This window comes from Rattus rattus, chromosome 7 (genome assembly GCF_011064425.1).
Source record: "Rattus rattus isolate New Zealand chromosome 7, Rrattus_CSIRO_v1, whole genome shotgun sequence".
NCBI classification, from domain to species: Eukaryota; Metazoa; Chordata; class Mammalia; order Rodentia; family Muridae; genus Rattus; species Rattus rattus.
The window spans coordinates 78878015-78896371 of record NC_046160.1 but is presented as its reverse complement, the minus strand read 5'-3'; the positions used below and the strand labels follow the sequence as shown (position 1 = coordinate 78896371).

At 41.0% G+C, this 18357-nt stretch overlaps 1 protein-coding gene across 1 annotated transcript in view; it reads left to right on the top strand.

Annotated features, from left to right (window-relative positions):
- The first annotated feature begins 916 nt into the window (after positions 1 to 916).
- Positions 917 to 18357, top strand: part of Mis18bp1 (MIS18 binding protein 1) — a 54034-nt gene continuing 36593 nt past the window's right edge. The window contains exon 1 of the mRNA XM_032909114.1: positions 917 to 1100. The gene's annotated coding sequence lies outside the window, so the exon portion shown is untranslated. The remainder of the gene's footprint in view (positions 1101 to 18357) is intronic.

Genomic DNA, 18357 nt, shown 5'->3' with positions numbered 1-18357 from the left:
TGCCTCAAGTTTAGATCCCTACTTCTTCTAACAAGAGGCAACCTTCCGGCTGTGTAAAGTTGGTTGTTTCTCAAACTGCTGGAGCAAAACTGCTATACCAGCTTTGGGGATACCTTTCCAGGTAGCTGGAGAAGAGATATAACACTTCTGTAGGAGTAACATTTCCCTTCAGAGCCTCAACACTTACACAGGCTGCCCTCTGATTCTCCATTCTCTTTTCAAAACCACTCGGCCTTAGGATAACAGGCATGTACCAACTGGCAAAACACACTTTTAGGAACCAGTGCCACAAAATGCACTGCAACCGCTATCCACTGAGAAAAGTGTTTTTATTTTACTACGGTCCTTAGATTCTTGAAAATAAGAAAATTACATTACCAGTTGGGATAATTGAAATTAAACGCTAACATGTGGATATAACTTCATGTTCAGTCTACTTCTCAAGAACATTTTTTTTTCTGGCCCGAAGAACAACTAAATGGCAAACTGAAAGAAAAATTCTTTCAAACTCCCTAGAGCACTTTTTCTCCTAAGAAATAGACTACACTAAGAAGGAAAATTCCGCTCTGCGAGCGCAGCCTAGAATAACAAGTGTGGCCCGCAAGGGTCAAACTTAGTAAATCGCGCGCGCTCATCACACTGGGCGTCAACCGTTGTGGGTTTTTCCTCCGCCGAGCATCACGGGAGTAGTGGCGAGGCGCTAATAGGAGCCGGCCCTGTGGAGAGAAACAAACTCCACGTGCAACCGTGGGGCCGCCCTTGGTCAGACTCTTTGGGCTCACACAGCCTTGTCAAAGCGGCGAGAGGGTGTGGTCCTCTGTTTCCTGGAGTCCCGGAAGACGTTTCGTGACGCAATTTCTGAGCGTACCAATCCCAGGCCTCCGAGGGCGGGTTCTCGGGATTTGAAATCCAGCGCTGTTGTCGGTGTTGAGGTAGTGAGTGCGGAAGTCGAGTGTACCTCCAGCCTGTGCCTTTGCGGTTTTACGTGTCACCCTTGCCCCGGCCTCCGTGCGTCTGAGGTGCTGCGAGCCCTAGGGCTCCAGGCCCCTGGGCTTGGAGCCGAGCGGTAGCCACGGCCTCGCGGTGCTGCCCTCACTGAGGTAGGTCCTCTGCTCCCTCAGCCTCGCGGACTGTCGTCCCGGCCCCTGCCTGGCTCTTCCGCGTTCGCGATCACTGTCCTAGCGCACGCCTGACTTCGCAGTGTTCGCTCAGCCGCGCGTTGACTTTGCTGCCCTAGCGCTCGAGATCTGTTCGAAAATCAGAAGTCTCCGGGAGCAGTAGTGTGCCAGTCTCCAACTCTTCATCTCCAGACCCAGCAGTCATAGAGGCATCCGCTTATGCGTTCTTAGGATTACGTTCGCTTGTTGCAGGCACCTTTACATGTTAGGAACGTCGTTTGAAAAAAACAGAAAGTCTCTTCATCCTATCCCTAAAGGATAACACTTTACAGTCCGGTGCATTTGTTGTGTATTTTGGAGTTTATATTTTAATCACCCCCCTTCCTCCCTCCAAACCTTCCCTTACACACCTCCCTACCCTCCTTCAAATTCAGTGGTCCATTTTTCACCAATAACAGTTGCAAGTATGTATGTATACACACATGTATATGTAATGTTGCCAGTATGTAGGCTTTTTGTTGTTGTTTTACGGGTTTCTTACGTGCTTATACTCATAAGCATGTGATTTGGTTTTTTAAAATGTGGCAGGAGCTCATAGGTGGTAAGACGTTCTGCAATTAGGATGTGCTGCAAGATTTGTCTTTTGAATATGCCCGGTTTATTCACACAAACATTCCTTATGATATCATGCTAATATAAAAATTAAGCATACCTCTCACCAAGAGGGTAACAGTGTTTGGGTAGAAGTGCTGCTGCAGGGTTCCACTGGGGAATTTTCTGGTAATGATGCTTTGGAAGCCTGAGGGCTGGACCTGCATTTGCTGTGAAATCCTTCAGCTGTGGCAGGCTGGGATGTTGCATTGCTCGAGGTCCCAGGAGACACTTGAGAGCAGGACATTGATTTGGTGGTCCTGTGTGGGCCCAGCAACAGTACCTGAAGTTCCTTGGTCACTGAGGCCAAGTTCGCAAGTTCTCTTGCCAATGGCTGTAGACACCATTCCCAAAGTTTCAGATTTTATTATTTTGGGGGGTTTTAGCTTTGCACTCTTAGGGCCCGCAGCTTGAGGTTGGTTCACTACCATAGTAACGCCATCTTGGGGTTAGTTCATTAGCACACAGGCCCTGTCTGGGCTAGGCTCCTATCTGAGCTTCTGGTGGCTTGCTTCTGAAACCTAGTTCTTTAACTATCATTATTTCAAGTTACAACAAATGACTATTAAGCTATGCAACTATTGACGTGTGGGAGTGGATGCTTCTGCTGCTGCTGCTGCTTCTGCTTCTGCTTCTGCTGGTTCTTTTTCTTCTTCTTTCTTCTTCTTCTTCTTCTTCTTCTTCTTCTTCTTCTTCTTCTTCTTCTTCTTCTTCTTCTTCTTCTTCTTCTTCTTCTTCTTCTCCTCCTTCTCCTTCTCCTTCTTCTTTTTCTTCTCCTTCTAATTAATATCATTATTATTGTTATTTGCATTATGAATGTTTGAACCTAGGGCCTTCCACCTTCCAGTCTAGGCAGGCAGCAAGCATCTGCCACTGGCTGTAACCTCCTGTCTACCTTTTCTTTTGAAGCAGGATCTGTGGTTGACTTTGCTCTGTAGCCCTCTTGGAGGCCTGGAACTTATAGGCCTTGTGCCTCAGGCCAGCTTTTATTTGTTCTTAAAAATTTCTGTCTGTTGGCACGAATTGGGCTTGTTTTCGGCTTATTTGTATTTTTAAAAAAGATTTATTGTATGTATGTGAGCACACTTTCGCTGTCTGCAGACACACCAGAAGAAGATATTGGATACCCTTACAGATGGTTGTGAGCCACAATGTCATTGCTGGGAATTGAACTCAGAACCTCTGGAAGAGCAGTCAGTGCTCATAACAGCTGAGGCATCTCTCCAGCCCCTTATTTGCAATTTTTATTTGAGAAGTATTTCACCAGACTGAGGAACTGAGTGAGGGTAGGCAATCCATCCATACTTTGCCAATTTTCCCTGCCATTGTATAGTCTATTCATTTTTTATTTTTGAGATGGTGTAGCTTTATTGGCATTATTAGTGGATATTACTAACTCCCATCACTGCCCACCTGATAAATATACATCTGTTGAGTGCTAAGGCTCAATATGGTCATATAGCTCAGTGGTCATATGCATACTTGAGGTCCCAGGTTCAACCTCTTGCACTGTTAATTGAATAAATTAATGAATGAATAAAGTACATCAATACATAGCTGTTGAGCTAAAGTTGGTGAAAAAAGTTATATGGTTTTTCTGTTACAGGGCCAGACTTACAAGCTATCCATTTGTCAGCTGCTGTTGAAAAATATTTCTAGCAACAGAGTGTGGTATTGAACACCTTTAATCTGGCACTCAGGAAGCACAAGCAGGCCAGCCAGGGCTACACAGAGAAATCTTGAAAAATACTTTTTTTGCATTCTCCCTTATAATAAATTATTGGATAAAGTAGGACTTTATATATGAATTTTCAAGTCGCTTATTTGCCTTTTGAAAAAAAATTGCCATCCTTTGAGCTAATTGCTTTAATAATTTTTTTTTTTTTTTTTTGAGACAAGGTTTAGCTGGTCTTGAACTTTCAATTTTGTTTCAGGTTTCTGAGTGCTAGAATTACAGGTATGTGCCACCATGTCCAGTATTTATTACTACTTTCAATGATAGGCCTTTTCCATTAAGATGATATAAAAGTTACTAGAATTGTTATAAATTCAGAACTAAGAGATGTTATAAATCCTGACTAAGTTCTGAGCACTTAGGATTGTAACATTAGTGGGCTGGAAAGATGGCTCAGTGGTTAAGAGCACCGACTGCTCTTCCAGAGGTCCTGAGTTCAATTCCCAGCAACCACATGGTGGCTCACAACCATCTGTAATGAGATCTGATGCCCTCTTCTGGTGTGTCTGAGGACAGCTGCAGTGTACTTATATATAATAAATAAATAAACTTTAAAAAAAAAAAGGGGTTGGGGATTTAGCTCAGTGGTAGGCGCTTGCCTATGCAAACACAAGGCCCTGGTTGAGTCCCCAGCTCAAAAAAAAAAAAAGGATTGTAACATTAATTTTCCACATATTAATATAATGTATTCTTTACTTGGAATTTTTATTTCTAGTTATGGAAAATAAAATTTACATGTAAGAAACCAGCTAGGTGTGGTAATACATGCTTACAATCCCAGCACCAAGAGGGATAGAGCAGGAACATTTCAAGGGTGATGTCAGCCTGGACAATAAGCAAGACTGTGTCTTCTAAGAAGAACTGAAGCATCCACACTTTGGTCTTCCTTCTTCTTAAGCTTCCTGTGGTCTGTGAATTGTATCATGGGTATTCCTAGCTTTTGGGCTAATAACCACTTCTCAGTGAGTGCATATCATGTGTGTTCTTTTATGATTGCATTACCTCACTCAGGATGATATTTTCTAGTCCCATTTGCCTAAGAATTTCATTAAGTCGTGTTTTAATAGCTGAGTAGTACTCCATTGTGTAAATGTACCACATTTTCTGTATTCATTCCTTTGTTGAAGGATATCTGTGATCTTTCCAGCTTCTGGCTATTATAAAGACGGCTTCTATGAACATAGTGGGAATGTGTCCTTGTTATATGTTGGAGCATCTTTTGGGTATATGCCCAGGAATGGTATAGCTAGGTCCTCAGGGAGTACTATGTCCAACTTTCTGAGGAACCACCAGACTGATTTCCAGAGTGGTTGTACCAGCTGGTAATCCCACCAACAATAGAGGGGTGTTCCCGTTTCTCCACATCCTCACTGGCATCTGTTGTCACCTGAGATTTTGATCTTAGCCATTCTGACTGGTGTAAGGTGGAATCTCAGGGTTGTTTTGATTTGTATTTCCCTGCTGACTAAGGATATTGAACATTTCTTTAGGTGCTTCTCAGCCATTTAGTATTCCTCAATTGAGAATTCTTTGTTTAGCTCTGTACCCCATTTTTAAATAGGATTATTTGGTCCTTGGAGTCTTAACTTCTTGAGTTCTTTGTATATTTTAAATATGAGCCCTCTATGACATGTAGGGTTGGTAAAGATCTTTTCCCAATCTGTAGGTTCCTGTTTTGTCCTATTGACAGCATCTTTTGCCCTACAGAAGCTTTTTAATTTTATGGGGTCCAACTTGTTGATCTTTGATCTTAGAGCATGAGTCATTGGCGTTCTGTTCAGGAAAATTTCCCCTGTGCCCATGTGTTCAAGGCTTTTGCCCACTTTCTGTTCTATTAGATTCAGTGTATCTGGTTTTATGTGGACTTGAGCTTTGTACAAGGGGATAAGAATGGATCAATTTGCATTCTTGCCGACTTCCACTTGAACCAGCACCATTTTGTTGACAATGCTGTCCTTTTCCACTGGATGGTTTTCTCTCCTTTGTCGAAGATCAAGTGACCATAGGTGTGTGGGTTCACTTCTGGGTCTTCAATTCTATTGATTTACCTGCCTGACTCTGTACTAGTACCGTACAGTTTTTATCACTATTGCTCTGTAATAGAGTTTGACGTCAGGAATGGTGATTCCCCCAGAAATTCTTTTATTGTTAAGATTAGTTTTTGCTATCCCGGGTTATTCCAAATGAATTTGCAAATTGCTCTTTCTAAGTCTATGAAGAATTGAGTTGGAATTTTGATGGAGATTGCATTGAATCTATAGATTGCTTTCAGCAAGATGGCCATTTTTACTATATTAATCCTGCCAATTCTTGAGCATGGGAGGTTTTTCCATTTTCTGAGATCTTCAATTTCTTTCTTCAGAGGCTTGAAGTTCTTATCATACAGATCTTTCACTTGTAGGGTTAGAATCACACCAAGGTATTTTATATTATTTGTGACTATTGCAAAGGGTGTCATTTCCCTAATTTCTTTTTCAGCCTGTTTATCCTTTGAGTAGAACAAGGCTACTGATTTGTTTGAGTTAATTTTATATCCAGCCACTTTGCTGAAGTTGTTTATCAGGTTTAGTTTTCTGGTGAAATTTTTGGGGTCACTTAAGTATATTATATATCATCTGCAAATAGTGATATTTTGACTTCTTCCTTTCTAATTTGTATCTTTGACATCTTTTTGTTGTCTGATTGCTCTGGTTAGGAATTCAAGTACTATATTGAATAGGTAGGGAGAGAGTGGGCAGCCTTGTCTAGTCCCCAATTTTATTGGATTGCTTCTAAGTTTCTCTCTAGTTTGATATTGGCTTCTGGTTTGGTGTATATTGCTTATACTATGTTTAGGTATGGACCTTGAATTCCTGATCTTTCCAAGACTTTTATTATCATGAAGGGGTGTTGAATTTTGTCAAATGCTTTCTTGGCATCTAATGAGCTGATCATGTGGGTTTTTTCTTTCAGTTTGTTTATACAGTGCATTATGCTTATGGATTTCAATATATGTAGCCATCCCTGCTTCCCTGGGATGAAGTCTACTTGTTCATGATGGATGATTGTTTTGATGTGTTCTTGGATTCAATTTGCTAGAATTTTATTGAATATTTTTGCGTTGATATTCATGAGGGAAATTGGTCTGAATTTCTCTTTCTGTGTTGGGTGTTTGGGTGGTTTAGGTATAAGCATAATTTTGGCTTCAAAGAAGGAATTGGGAAGTGCTCCTTCTGTTTCTATTTAGTGGAATAAATTGAAGTGTATTGGTATTAGGTCTTTGAATATCTGATAGAATTCTGCAGTAAACCCATCTGGTCCTGGGCCTTTTTTGGTTGGGGGACTTTTAATGACTGCTTCTATTTCTTAAGGAGTTTTGGGACTGTTAGATGGTTTATCTGATCCTGATTTAACTTTGGTACCTGGTATCTGTCTAGAAAATTGTCCATTTCATCCAGATTTTCCAGTTTTGTTGAATATAGGCTTTTGTAGTAGGATCTGATAATTCTTTTAATTTCCTCAGGTTCTGTTGTTATGTCTTCCTTTTCATATCTGATTTTGTTAATACATTCTCTGTGCCCTCTGGTTATTCTGGCTAACCTCTCTACTCCTCTTGGATGTATTTTCTTCTTTTTGTTCTAGAGCTTTCAGGTGTGCTGTCAAGCTCCTAGTGTATGCTCTCTCCAATTTCTTTTTGGAAGCACTCAAAGCTGTTTTCCTCTTAGCACTGCTTTCATTAAATTTCATAAATTTGGGTGTGTTGTACCTTCTTTTTCATTAAATTCTAAAAAGACTTTAATTTTTTTTTTTTACTTTTTCCTTGACCACGTTATCATTGAGTAGAGCATTGTTCAGCTTCCACGTGTACATGGGCTTTCAGTTGTTTTTGTTGTTATTGAAGACCAGCCTAATGGGTGGGATTATGGGATTATTTCTATCTTCCTGTACCTGTTGAGGCTTGTTTTGTGACCGATTATATGGTCAGTTTTGGAGAAGGTACCATGAGATGCTGAGAAGAAGGCATATCCTTTTGTTTTAGGGTGGAATGTTCTATAAATATATGTTAAATCCATTTGTTTCATAACTTCTGTTATTTTCACTGTGTCTCTGTTTAGTTTCTGTTTCCACATTGATCCATAGGGTATTAAAGTCTCCCTCTATTATAGTTCTTTGAGCTTTAGTTAGGTTTCTTTTATGAATGTGGGTACCCTTGCATTTGGAGAATAGATATTCAGAATTGAGAGTTCTTCTTGGTGAATTTTTCCTTTGATACATATGAAATGTCCTTCCTTATCTTTTTTGAAAACTTTTTGGTCAATTTTATTTGATATTAGAATGGCTATTCCAGCTTGTTTTTTAGGACCATTTGCTTGAAAAATTTTGTCCCAGTCTTTTACTCTGAGGAAGTGTCTGTTTTTGTCACTGAGGTGTTTTTCCTGTTTGCAGCAAAATGCTGGATCCTATTTTCAGATCCAGTCTGTTAGTCTATATCTTTTTATTGGGTAATTGAGTCCATTGATGTTGAGAGATATTAGGGACCATTTATTGTTGTTTGCAATTATTTTTGTTGTTAGAGGTGGAATTATGTTGTGTGGCTACTGGCTTTTAGGTTTGTTGCAATAAAATTTCTTGCTTTTTCTAGGGCGTAGTTTTCTCCTTGTGTTGGAGTCTTCCATCTATTATCCTTTGTAGTGCTGGATTTGTGTGAAGATGTTGTGTAAATTTGGTTGTGTCATAGAATATCTTGGTTTCTCCATCCGTGTTAATTGAGAGTTTTGCTGGGTATAGCAGCCTGGCATTTAGAGTCCATGTGACATCTTCTAACTTTCATAGACTCTGGTTAGAAATTTGGTGTAATTGTGATAGGTGTCCCTTTATATATTACTTGCTTGGGTTCCCTTACTGCTTTTAATATTATTTCCTTGCTTTGTACATTTGTGGTTTTGATTATTACATCACAGAAGGAGTTTCTTTTCTGGTCCAATCTATTTGGAGTTCTGTAGGCTTCTTATATGTTCATGTGTATCTTTTTCTTTAGGTTAGTGAAGTTTTCTCCTATAATTTTGTTGAAGATATTTACTGGCTTGTTAAGTTGGGAATCTTCGCTTCCTTTTATACCTATTATTCATAGGTTTGGCCTTCTCATTGTGTCCTGGATTTCCTGGATGTTTTGGGTTAGGATTTTTTTTTTTTCATTTTGCATTTTCTTTGACTGTTGTGTCAATGTTTTCCATGGTATCTTCTGCCCCTAAGATTCTTTCTCCTATCTTCTGTATTCTGTTTGTGATGCTTGCATCTATGACCCCTGATGTCTTTCCTCAGTTTTATATCTTCAGACTTCTCTCCCTTTGTGATTTCTTTATTGTTTCTATTTCCATTTTTAGATCCTGGATTTATTTTTCAATTCCTTCACCTGTTTGGTTGTGTTTTCCCATAGTTCTTTAAGGGATTTTTGTGTTTCCTCTTTAAGGGCTTCTACCGGTTTACCTGTGTTCTCCTGTATTTCTTTAAGGGTGTTATTTTTGTCTTTCTTAAAGACCTCTATCATCTTCATGAGATGTTATTTTAAGTCCGGATCTTGATTTTCCTGTTTGATGTGTTATCCAGGACTTGTGCTAGTTGAAGAACTGGGTTCTGATGATGCCAAGTAGCCTTTATTTCTGTTGCTTATGTTCATGTGCTTGCCTCTTCCAATCTGGTTATCTCTCATGCTATTTGCCCTTTCAGTCTCTGACTGGATTCTGTCCTTCCTGTGATCCTGGTTGTATCAGAACTCCTCAGAGTCCAGCTGTTTCTGTGATCCTGTTCTTCTGGGATTCTATGATCCTGGGTGTGTCCGAACTCCTGGGAGTCAAGCTGCCTCTGGGAACCTGAAATCCTGGTGTGACCAAGCTCCTGGGATCATGTGTCAGAGCTTCTTGGAGTCAAGGTTTCTCAGGGTGTTGCAGGAGTGGGTGGTGAGCCTGGGTTTGCTCCAGGCACAGGTGCAAGCCAAAAGGAATCCGTGCCTCTGACTGGTGGGGTTTGGGTTTCCCTGGTTTCTGTGGGGGTCTCAATCCCACTGGGTTTTCGGAAAGATATTGTGGCCTCGACTGTGATTGTGATCTCCAGTGTGTCAGAGGTCCAGTACTCCTGTTTATGTCTGTCTGATAACCTGAGAGTCCAGGTTCCTCTATGATCCTGTGATCCTGGGCGTTTCAGAACACCTCTGATCCTAGGTTTGTTAGAGTGCCTGGGAGTCAGGCTTCCTCTGGGTGTTGTGGGACTGGGTGTGGAGCCAGCACACAAGGTCTGCTCAGGACATTGGTTCAGACTGGAAGGAGCCTGTGCTGGCTGGGTGTTGGGGGGAGGGGTTCATGTGTCCCTGGATCCTGGGTGACCCAGTTACTCCGGGTTTGGAACAGGTATTGGGGCAGATGTGGCCTCTCTTGTGATCCTGAGTGTGTTAGAGAGCCTAGGAGTTGGGCTTCCTCTGGGTGTTGTGGGACTGGATATGGAGCCAGCACACAAGGTCTGCTCAGGTTAGTGCTTCAGACCGGAAGGAACCTCATTATTGCTTCTGACTTAAACTTTTTAAGTACATAAAAGGAAGAACGCTTGCTAAACTTTTAATATTTTGTAGCCTAATATGTAGGCTAATATAGCCTAATGCAGATGTCATTCTCCTCATGCAAACACTAGATTGGAACTTTAAAGAATTAAATTTGAATAAGTTTCACAGCAGCAGTAAAATAGTTTTATAGCGTGCTCAAGGCCCAGTGTCACAACCAAAAATGGACAGGAAACTATATCCTGGTTGGCTGTGGAATAGTGGGAAGCAATTAGAGAGAAAGACAGATGGATAATGATGACAGAATTTTTAAATGCAGACATGAAAATACTGAGAACAAATTGAAAGGTAATTGCAGAATGCAAATTAGTCAAGTTACTAATTCACATGATTTTTGATTAAGAGGGAGACATTAGCACAGTTTTAAAAAGATAGATGATGGATGATAGATAAATAATAGATACATATTAGGAGAGAGAGAGAGAGAGAGGAAGAGAGAGAGAAAGGTATAACGACACATAGAGATAGATTATGGACAGATAGGTCAAGATCATTAGAAAGCCTGAAAAGATATACTGTTGGAAAAGATATGGAGAAAAACTGAGGGGAACACATTCCTGTAGCTGTCAAGTAAATCTCAAAAACAGATATTTATAATTCAGAACTTAAGGATTTTTTTTTACTCCTTTTATAGTTTTAAATTACCTTTATTTATTTATGAGCATCTGTGTGCTTATGTACCATAATACTTGTAGAAGTCAGAGGACAATGTGAGGGAGTTCACTTTCTATCATGTGGTCCCAGAGCTTGAACTTGGGTCCTCAAAGATTGACAGCAAGTGCTTTTACCTGCTGAGCATTGTGAAACTCTTTTTTTTTTTTTTTTAATTAACTTGAGTATTTCTTATTTACATTTGAGTGTTATTCCTTTCCCGAGTTTCCAGGCCAACATCCCCCTAACCCTTTCCCCTCCCCCTCTATATGGGTGTTCCCCTCCCCATCCTCCCCCCATTACCGCCCTCCCCCCAACAATTACGTTCACTCAGAGTTCAGTCTTGGCAGGACCAAGGGCTTCCCCTTCCACTGGTGCTCTTACTGGGCCATTCATTGCTACCTATGAGGTTGGAGCCCAGGGTCAGTCCATGTATAGTCTTTGGGTAGTGGCTTAGTCCCTGGAAGCTCTGGTTGGTTGGCATTGTTGTTCATATGGGGTCTCCAAGCCCTTCAACCTCTTTCAGTCCTTTCTCTGATTCCTTCAACGGGGGTCTCATTCTCAGTTCAGTGGTTTGCTGCTGGCATTCGCCTATGTATTTGCTGTATTCTTGCTGTGTCTCTCAGGAGAGATCTACATCCGGTTCCTGTTGGCCTGCACTTCTTTGCTTCATCCATCTTGTCTAATTGGGTGGCTGTATATGTATGGGCCACATGTGGGACAGGTCCTGAATGGGTGTTCCTTCTGCCTCTGTTTTAATCTTTGCCTCCCTATTCCCTGCCAAGGGTATTCTTGTTCCCCTTCTAAAGAAGGAGTGAAGCATTCACATTTTGATCATCCGTCTTGAGTTTCATGTGTCCTGTGCATCTAGGGTAATTCAAGCATTTGAGCTAATAGCCACTTATCAATGACTGCATACCATGTGTGTTCTTCTGTGATTGGGTTACCTCACTCAGGATGATATTTTCCAGATCCATCCATTTACCTACGAATTTCATAAAGTCATTGATTTTGATAGCCGAGTAATATTCCATTGTGTAGATGTAGCACATTTTCTGTATCCATTCCTCTGTTGAAGGGCATCTGGGTTCTTTCCAGCTTCTGGCTATTATAAATAAGGCTGCTATGAACATAGTGGAGCACGTGTCTTTTTTATATGTTGGGGCCTAAGAGAGGTATAGCTGGGTGCTCAGGCAGTTCAATGTCCAATTTTCTGAGGAACCTCCAGACTGATTTCCAGAATGGTTGTACCAGTCTGCAATCCCACCAACAATGGAGGAGTGTTCCTCTTTCTCCACCTCCTCGCCAGCATTTCTGTCACTTGAGTTTTTGATCTTAGCCCTTCTCACTGTTGTGAGGTGAAATCTCAGGGTTGTTTTGATTTGCATTTCCCTGATGACTAAAGATGTTGAACATTTCTTTGGGTGTTTCTCAGCCATTCAACATTCCTCAGCTGTGAATTCTTTGTTTAGCTCTGAACTCCATTTTTTAATAGGGTTATTTGACTCCCTGCGGTCTAACTTGGATATAAGCCCTCTATCTGTTGTAGGATTGGTAAAGATCTTTTCCCAATCTGTTGGTTGCCGTTTTGTCCTAACCACAGTGTCCTTTGCTTTACAGAAGCTTTGCAGTTTTATGAGATCCCATTTGTCGATTCTTGATCTTAGAGCATAAGCCATTGGTGTTTTGTTCAGGAAATTTTCTCCAGTGCCCATGTGTTCGAGTTGCTTCCCCACTTTTTCTTCTATTAGTTTGAGTGTCTCTGGTTTGATGTGGAGGTCCTTGATCCACTTGGACTTAAGCTTTGTACAGGGTGATAAGCATGGATCGATTTGCATTCTTCTACATGTTGACCTCCAGTTGAACCAGCACCATTTGCTGAAAATGCTATCTTTTTTCCATTAGATGGTTTTGGCTCCTTTGGCAAAAATCAAGTGACCATAGGTATGTGGGTACATTTTTGGGTCTTCAATTCTATTCCACTGGTCTGTCTGTCTATCTCTGTTCCAATACCATGCAGTTTTTATCACTATTGCTCTGTAATACTGCTTGAGTTCAGGGATAGTGATTCCCCCTGAAGTCCTTTTATTGTTGAGGATAGTTTTAGCTGGGTTTTTTGTTATTCCAGATGAATTTGTAAATTGTTCTTTCTAACTCTTTGAAGAAATGGATTGGTATTTTGATGGGGATTGCATTGAATCTGTGGATCGCTTTTGGTAAAATGGCCATTTTTACTATATTAATCCTGCCAATCCATGAGCATGGGAGATCTTTCCATCTTCTGAGGTCTTCTTCAATTTCTTCCTTCAGAGGCTTGAAGTTCTTATTGTAGAGATCTTTTACTTGCTTGGTTAAAGTCACTCCGAGGTACTTTATATTATTTGGGACTATTATGAAGGGTGTCATTTCCCTAATTTCTTTCTTGGCTTGTTTCTCTTTTGTGTAGAGGAAGGCTACTGATTTATTTGAGTTAATTTTATACCCAGCCACTTGGCTGAAGTTGTTTATCAGCTTTAGTAGTTCTCTGGTGGAACTTTTGGGATCACTTAAATATACTATCATATCATCTGCAAATAGTGATATTTTGACTTCTTCTTTTCCAATCTGTATCCCCTTGATCTCCTTTTGTTGTCTGATTGCTCTGGCTAGAACTTGAAGAACTATATTGAATAAGTAGGGAGAGAGTGGGCAGCCTTGTCTAGTCCCTGATTTTAGTGGGATTGCTTCAAGTTTTTCTCCATTTTGTTTAATGTTAGCGACTGGTTTGCTGTATATGGCTTTTACTATGTTTAGGTATAGAATTGAATTCCTATTCTTTCCAGGACTTTTATCATGAAGGGGTGTTGAATTTTGTCAAATGCTTTCTCAGCATCTAATGAAATGATCATGTGGTTTTGTTCTTTCAGTTTGTTTATTTAATGGATCACGTTGATGGTTTTCCGTATATTAAACCATCCCTGCATGCCTGGGATGAAGCCTACTTGATCATGGTGGATGATTGTTTTGATGTGTTCTTGGATTCGGTTTGCCAGAATTTTATTGAGTATTTTTGCATCGATATTCATAAGGGAAATTGGTCTGAAGTTCTCTTTCTTTGTTGGGTCTTTGTGTGGTTTAGGTATAAGAGTAATTGTGGCTTCATAGAAGGAATTCGGTAGTGTTCCATCTGTTTCAATTTTGTGGAATAGTTTGGATAGTATTGGTACGAGGTCTTCTATGAAGGTCTGATAGAATTCTGCACTGAACCGGTCTGGACCTGGGCTCTTTTTGGTTGGGAGACTTTTAATGACTGCTTCTATTTCCTTAGGAGTTATGGGGTTGTTTAACTGGTTTATCTGTTCCTGATTTAGCTTCGGTACCTGGTATCTGTCTAGGAAATTATCCATTTCCTCCAGATTTTCCAGTTTTGTTGAATATAGGTTTCTGTAGTAGGATCTGATGATTTTTTGAATTTCCTCTGTTTCTCTAGTTATGTCTCCCTTTTCATTTCTGATTTTGTTAACTTGGACACACTCTCTGTGTCCTCTCGTTAGTCTGGCTAAGGGTTTATCTATCTTGTTGATTTTCTCAAAGAACCAACTTTTGGTTCTGTTGATTCTTTCTGTGGTCCTTTTTGTTTCTACTTGGTTGATTTGAGCTCTGAGTTTGATTATTTCCTGCCTTCTGCTCCTCCTGGGTGTATTTGCTTGTTTTTGTTCTAGAGCTTTTAGGTGTGCTGTCAAGCTGGTGACATATGCTCTCTCCTGTTTCCTTCTGCAGGCACTCAGAGCTATGAGTTTTCCTCATAGCACAGCTTTCATTGTGTCCCATAAGTTTGGGTATGTTGTCCCTTCATTTTCATTAAATTCTAAAGAGTCTTTAATTTCTTTCTTTATTTCTTCCTTGACCAGGTTATCATTGAGTAGAGCATTGTTCAAGTTCCACGTATATGTGGGCATTCTTCCCTTATTGTTATTGAAGACCAGTTTTAGGCCGTGGTGGTCCGAAAGCACGCATGGGATTATTTCTATCTTTCTGTACCCGTTGAGGCCCGTTTTTGACCAATTATATGGTCAATTTTGGAGAAAGTACCATGAGGAGCTGAGAAGAAGGTATATCCTTTTGCTTTAGGATAGAATGTTCTACAAATATCTGTTAAGTCCATTTGGCTCATGACTTCTCTTAGTCTGTCTACATCTCTGTTTAATTTCTGTTTCCATGACCTGTCCATTGATGAAAGTGGGGTGTTGAAATCTCCTACTATTATTGTGTGAGGAGCAATGTGCGCTTTTTTCTTTAGTAAGGTTTCTTTTACGTATATAGGTGCCCTTGTATTTGGAGCATAGATATTTAGGATTGAGAGTTCATCTTGGTGGATTTTTCCTTTGATGAATATGAAGTGTCCTTCCTTATCTTTTTTATGACTTTTGGTTGAAAATTGATTTTATTCGATATTAGAATGGCTACTCTAGCTTGCTTCTTCCGACCATTTGCTTCGAAAGTTGTTTTCCAGTCTTTTACTCTGAGGTAGTGTCTGTTTTTGTCTCTGAGGTGTGTTTTCTGTAGCCAGCAGAATTCAGGGTCCTCATTGTGTATCCAGTTTCTTAATCTATGTCTTTTTATTGGAGAGTTGAGACCATTGATGTTGAGAGACATTAAGGAATAGTGTTTATTGCTTCCTGTTACATTCATATTTGGATGTGAGTCTATGTTTGTGTGCTTTTCTTCTTGTTTTGTTGCCAAGATGTTTAGTTTCTTGCTTTTTCTAGGGTGTAGCTTGCCTCCTTATGTTGGGCTTTACCATTTATTATCCTTTGTAGCGCTGGATTTGTGGAAAGATATTGTGTAAATTTGGTTTTGTCATGGAATATCTTGGTTTCTCCATCTATGTTAAGTGAGAGTTTTGCAGGATACAGTAACCTGGGCTGGCATTTGTGTTCTCTTAGGGTCTGTATGACATCTGTCCAGGATCTTCTGGCTTTCATAGTCTGTGGTGAGAAGTCTGGTGTGATTCTGATAGGTCTGCCTTTATATGTTACTTGACCTTTTTCCCTTACTGCTTTTAATATTCTTTCTTTATTTTGTGCATTTGGTGTTTTGACTATTATGTGACAGGAGGAGTTTCTTTTCTGGTCCAATCTATTTGGAGTTCTGTAGGCTTCTTGTATGCCTATGGGCATCTCTTTCTTTTCTTTTTCTTTTTTCTTTTTTTTTTTTGTTGTTGTTGTTGTTCTTTTTTTTCCGAGCTGGGGACCGAACCCAGGGCCTTGCGCTTCCTAGGCAAGCGATCTACCACTGAGCTAAATCCCCAACCCTTGGGCATCTCTTTCTTTAGGTTAGGGAAGTTTTCTTCTATGATTTTGTTGAAGATATTTACTGATCTTTTGAGCTAGGGGTCTTCACTCTCTTCTATACCTAATATCCTTAGGTTTGATCTTCTCATTGAGTCCTGGATTTCCTGTATGTTTTGAACCAGTAGCTTTTTCCGTTTTACATTATCTTTGACTGTTGTGTCGATGATTTCTATGGAATCTTCTGCTCCTGAGATTCTCTCTTCTATCTCTTGTATTCTGTTGGTGATGCTTGTATCTACAGCTCCTTGTCTCTTCCTTTGGTTTTCTATATCCAGGGTTGTTTCCATGTGTTCTTTCTTGATTCTTCTATTTCCATTTTTAATTCCTTCAATTGTTTGATTGTGTTTTCCTTGAATTCTTTCAGGGATTTTTGTGATTCCTCTCTGAAGGCTTCTACTTGTTTATTTATGTTTTCCTGCGTTTCTCTAAGGGAGTTCTTCACGTCTTTCTTGAAGTCCTCCTGCATCATGATCAAATATGATTTTAAATCTAGATCTTGCTTTTCTGGTGTGTTTGGATATTCAGTGTTTGCTTTGGTGGGAGAATTGGGCTCCGATGATGCCATGTAGTCTTGGTTTCTGTTGCTTGGGTTCCTGCACTTGCCCCTCGCCATCAGATTATCTCTGGTGTTACTTTGTTCTGCTATTTCTGATAGTGGCTAGACCATCCTATAAGCCTGTGTGTCAGGAGTGCTGTAGACCTGTTTTCCTGTTTTCTTTCAGCCAGTTATGGGAACAGAGTGTTCTGCTTTCGGGTGTGTGGTTTTTCCTGTCTAGAGGTCTTCAGCTGTTCCTGTGGGCCTGAGGAGTTCCTGTGTGTTCCTGTGAGTCAGAAATGTAGACCGAGTGTAGTCTCTTCTGGCTTCCCAGGCGTGTCTGCCTCTCTGAAGGTTTAGCTCTCCCCCCACGGGATTTGGGTGCAGAGAGCTGTTAATCCAGTCCCTTTAGGTTCCGGAGGTGTCTCGGGCACAAGGGGTCTGCAGCTCCAGTGCACCTATCTACCGTTTCCCAGAGGCCGTATACAGTTTCCTCTTGGAGCAGGGATGTGGGCAGGGGTGGGCAGTATTGGTGGTCTCTCCCGCTCTGCAGTCTCAGGAGTGCCCACCTGTCCGGGCGGTGAGCTCTCTCTCCCACGGGGTTCGGGAGCAGTGAGCTGCGGGCTGGGCTCCACGAAGTTTGGAATCCAGCTAGAAACCGGAAGTGAGAATGGCTAAGATCAAAAACTCAGGTGACAGCAAATGCTGGCGAGGATGTGGAGAAAGAGGAACACTCCCCCATTGTTGGTGGGATTGCAGACTGGTACAACCATTCTGGAAATCAGTCTGGAGGTTCCTCAGAAAATTGGACATTGAACTGCCTGAGGACCCAGCTATACCTCTCTTAGGCATATACCCAAAAGATGCCCCAACATATAAAAAAGACACGTGCTCCACTATGTTCATAGCAGCCTTATTTATAATAGCCAGAAGCTGTAAAGAGGAATGGATACAGAAAATGTGGTACATCTACACAATGGAATATTACTCAGCTATCAAAAACAATGACTTTATGAAATTCGTAGGCAAATGGTTGGAACTGGAAACTATCATCCTGAGTGAGCTAACCCAATCACAGAAAGACATACATGGTATGCACTCATTGATAAGTGGCTATTAGCCCAAATGCTTGAATTACCCTAGATGCCTAGAACACATGAAACTCAAGACGGATGATCAAAATGTGAATGCTTCACTCCTTCTTTAAAAGGGGAACAAGAATACCCTTGGCAGGGAAGAGAGAGGCAAAGATTAAAACAGAGACTGAAGGGACACCCATTCAGAGCCTGCCCCACATGTGGCCCATACATATACAGCCACCCAATTAGACAAGATGGATGAAGTAAAGAAGTGCAGGCCAACAGGAACCGGATGTAGATCTCTCCTGAGAGACACAGCCAGAATACAGCAAATACATAGGCGAATGCCAGCAGCAAACCACTGAACTGAGAACAGGAGCCCCGTTGAAGGAATCAGAGAAAGAACTGGAAAGCTTGAAGGGGCTCGAGACCCCATATGTACAACAATGCCAAGCAACCAGAGCTTCCAGGGACTAAGCCACTACCTAAAGACTATACATGGACTGACCCTGGACTCTGACCTCATAGGTAGCAATGAATATCCTAGTAAGATCACCAGTGTAAGGGGAAGCCCTGGGTCCTGCTAAGACTGAACCCCCAGTGAACGTGATTTTTGGGGGGAGGGCGGCAATGGGGGGAGGGTGGGGAGGGGAACAACCATAAAGA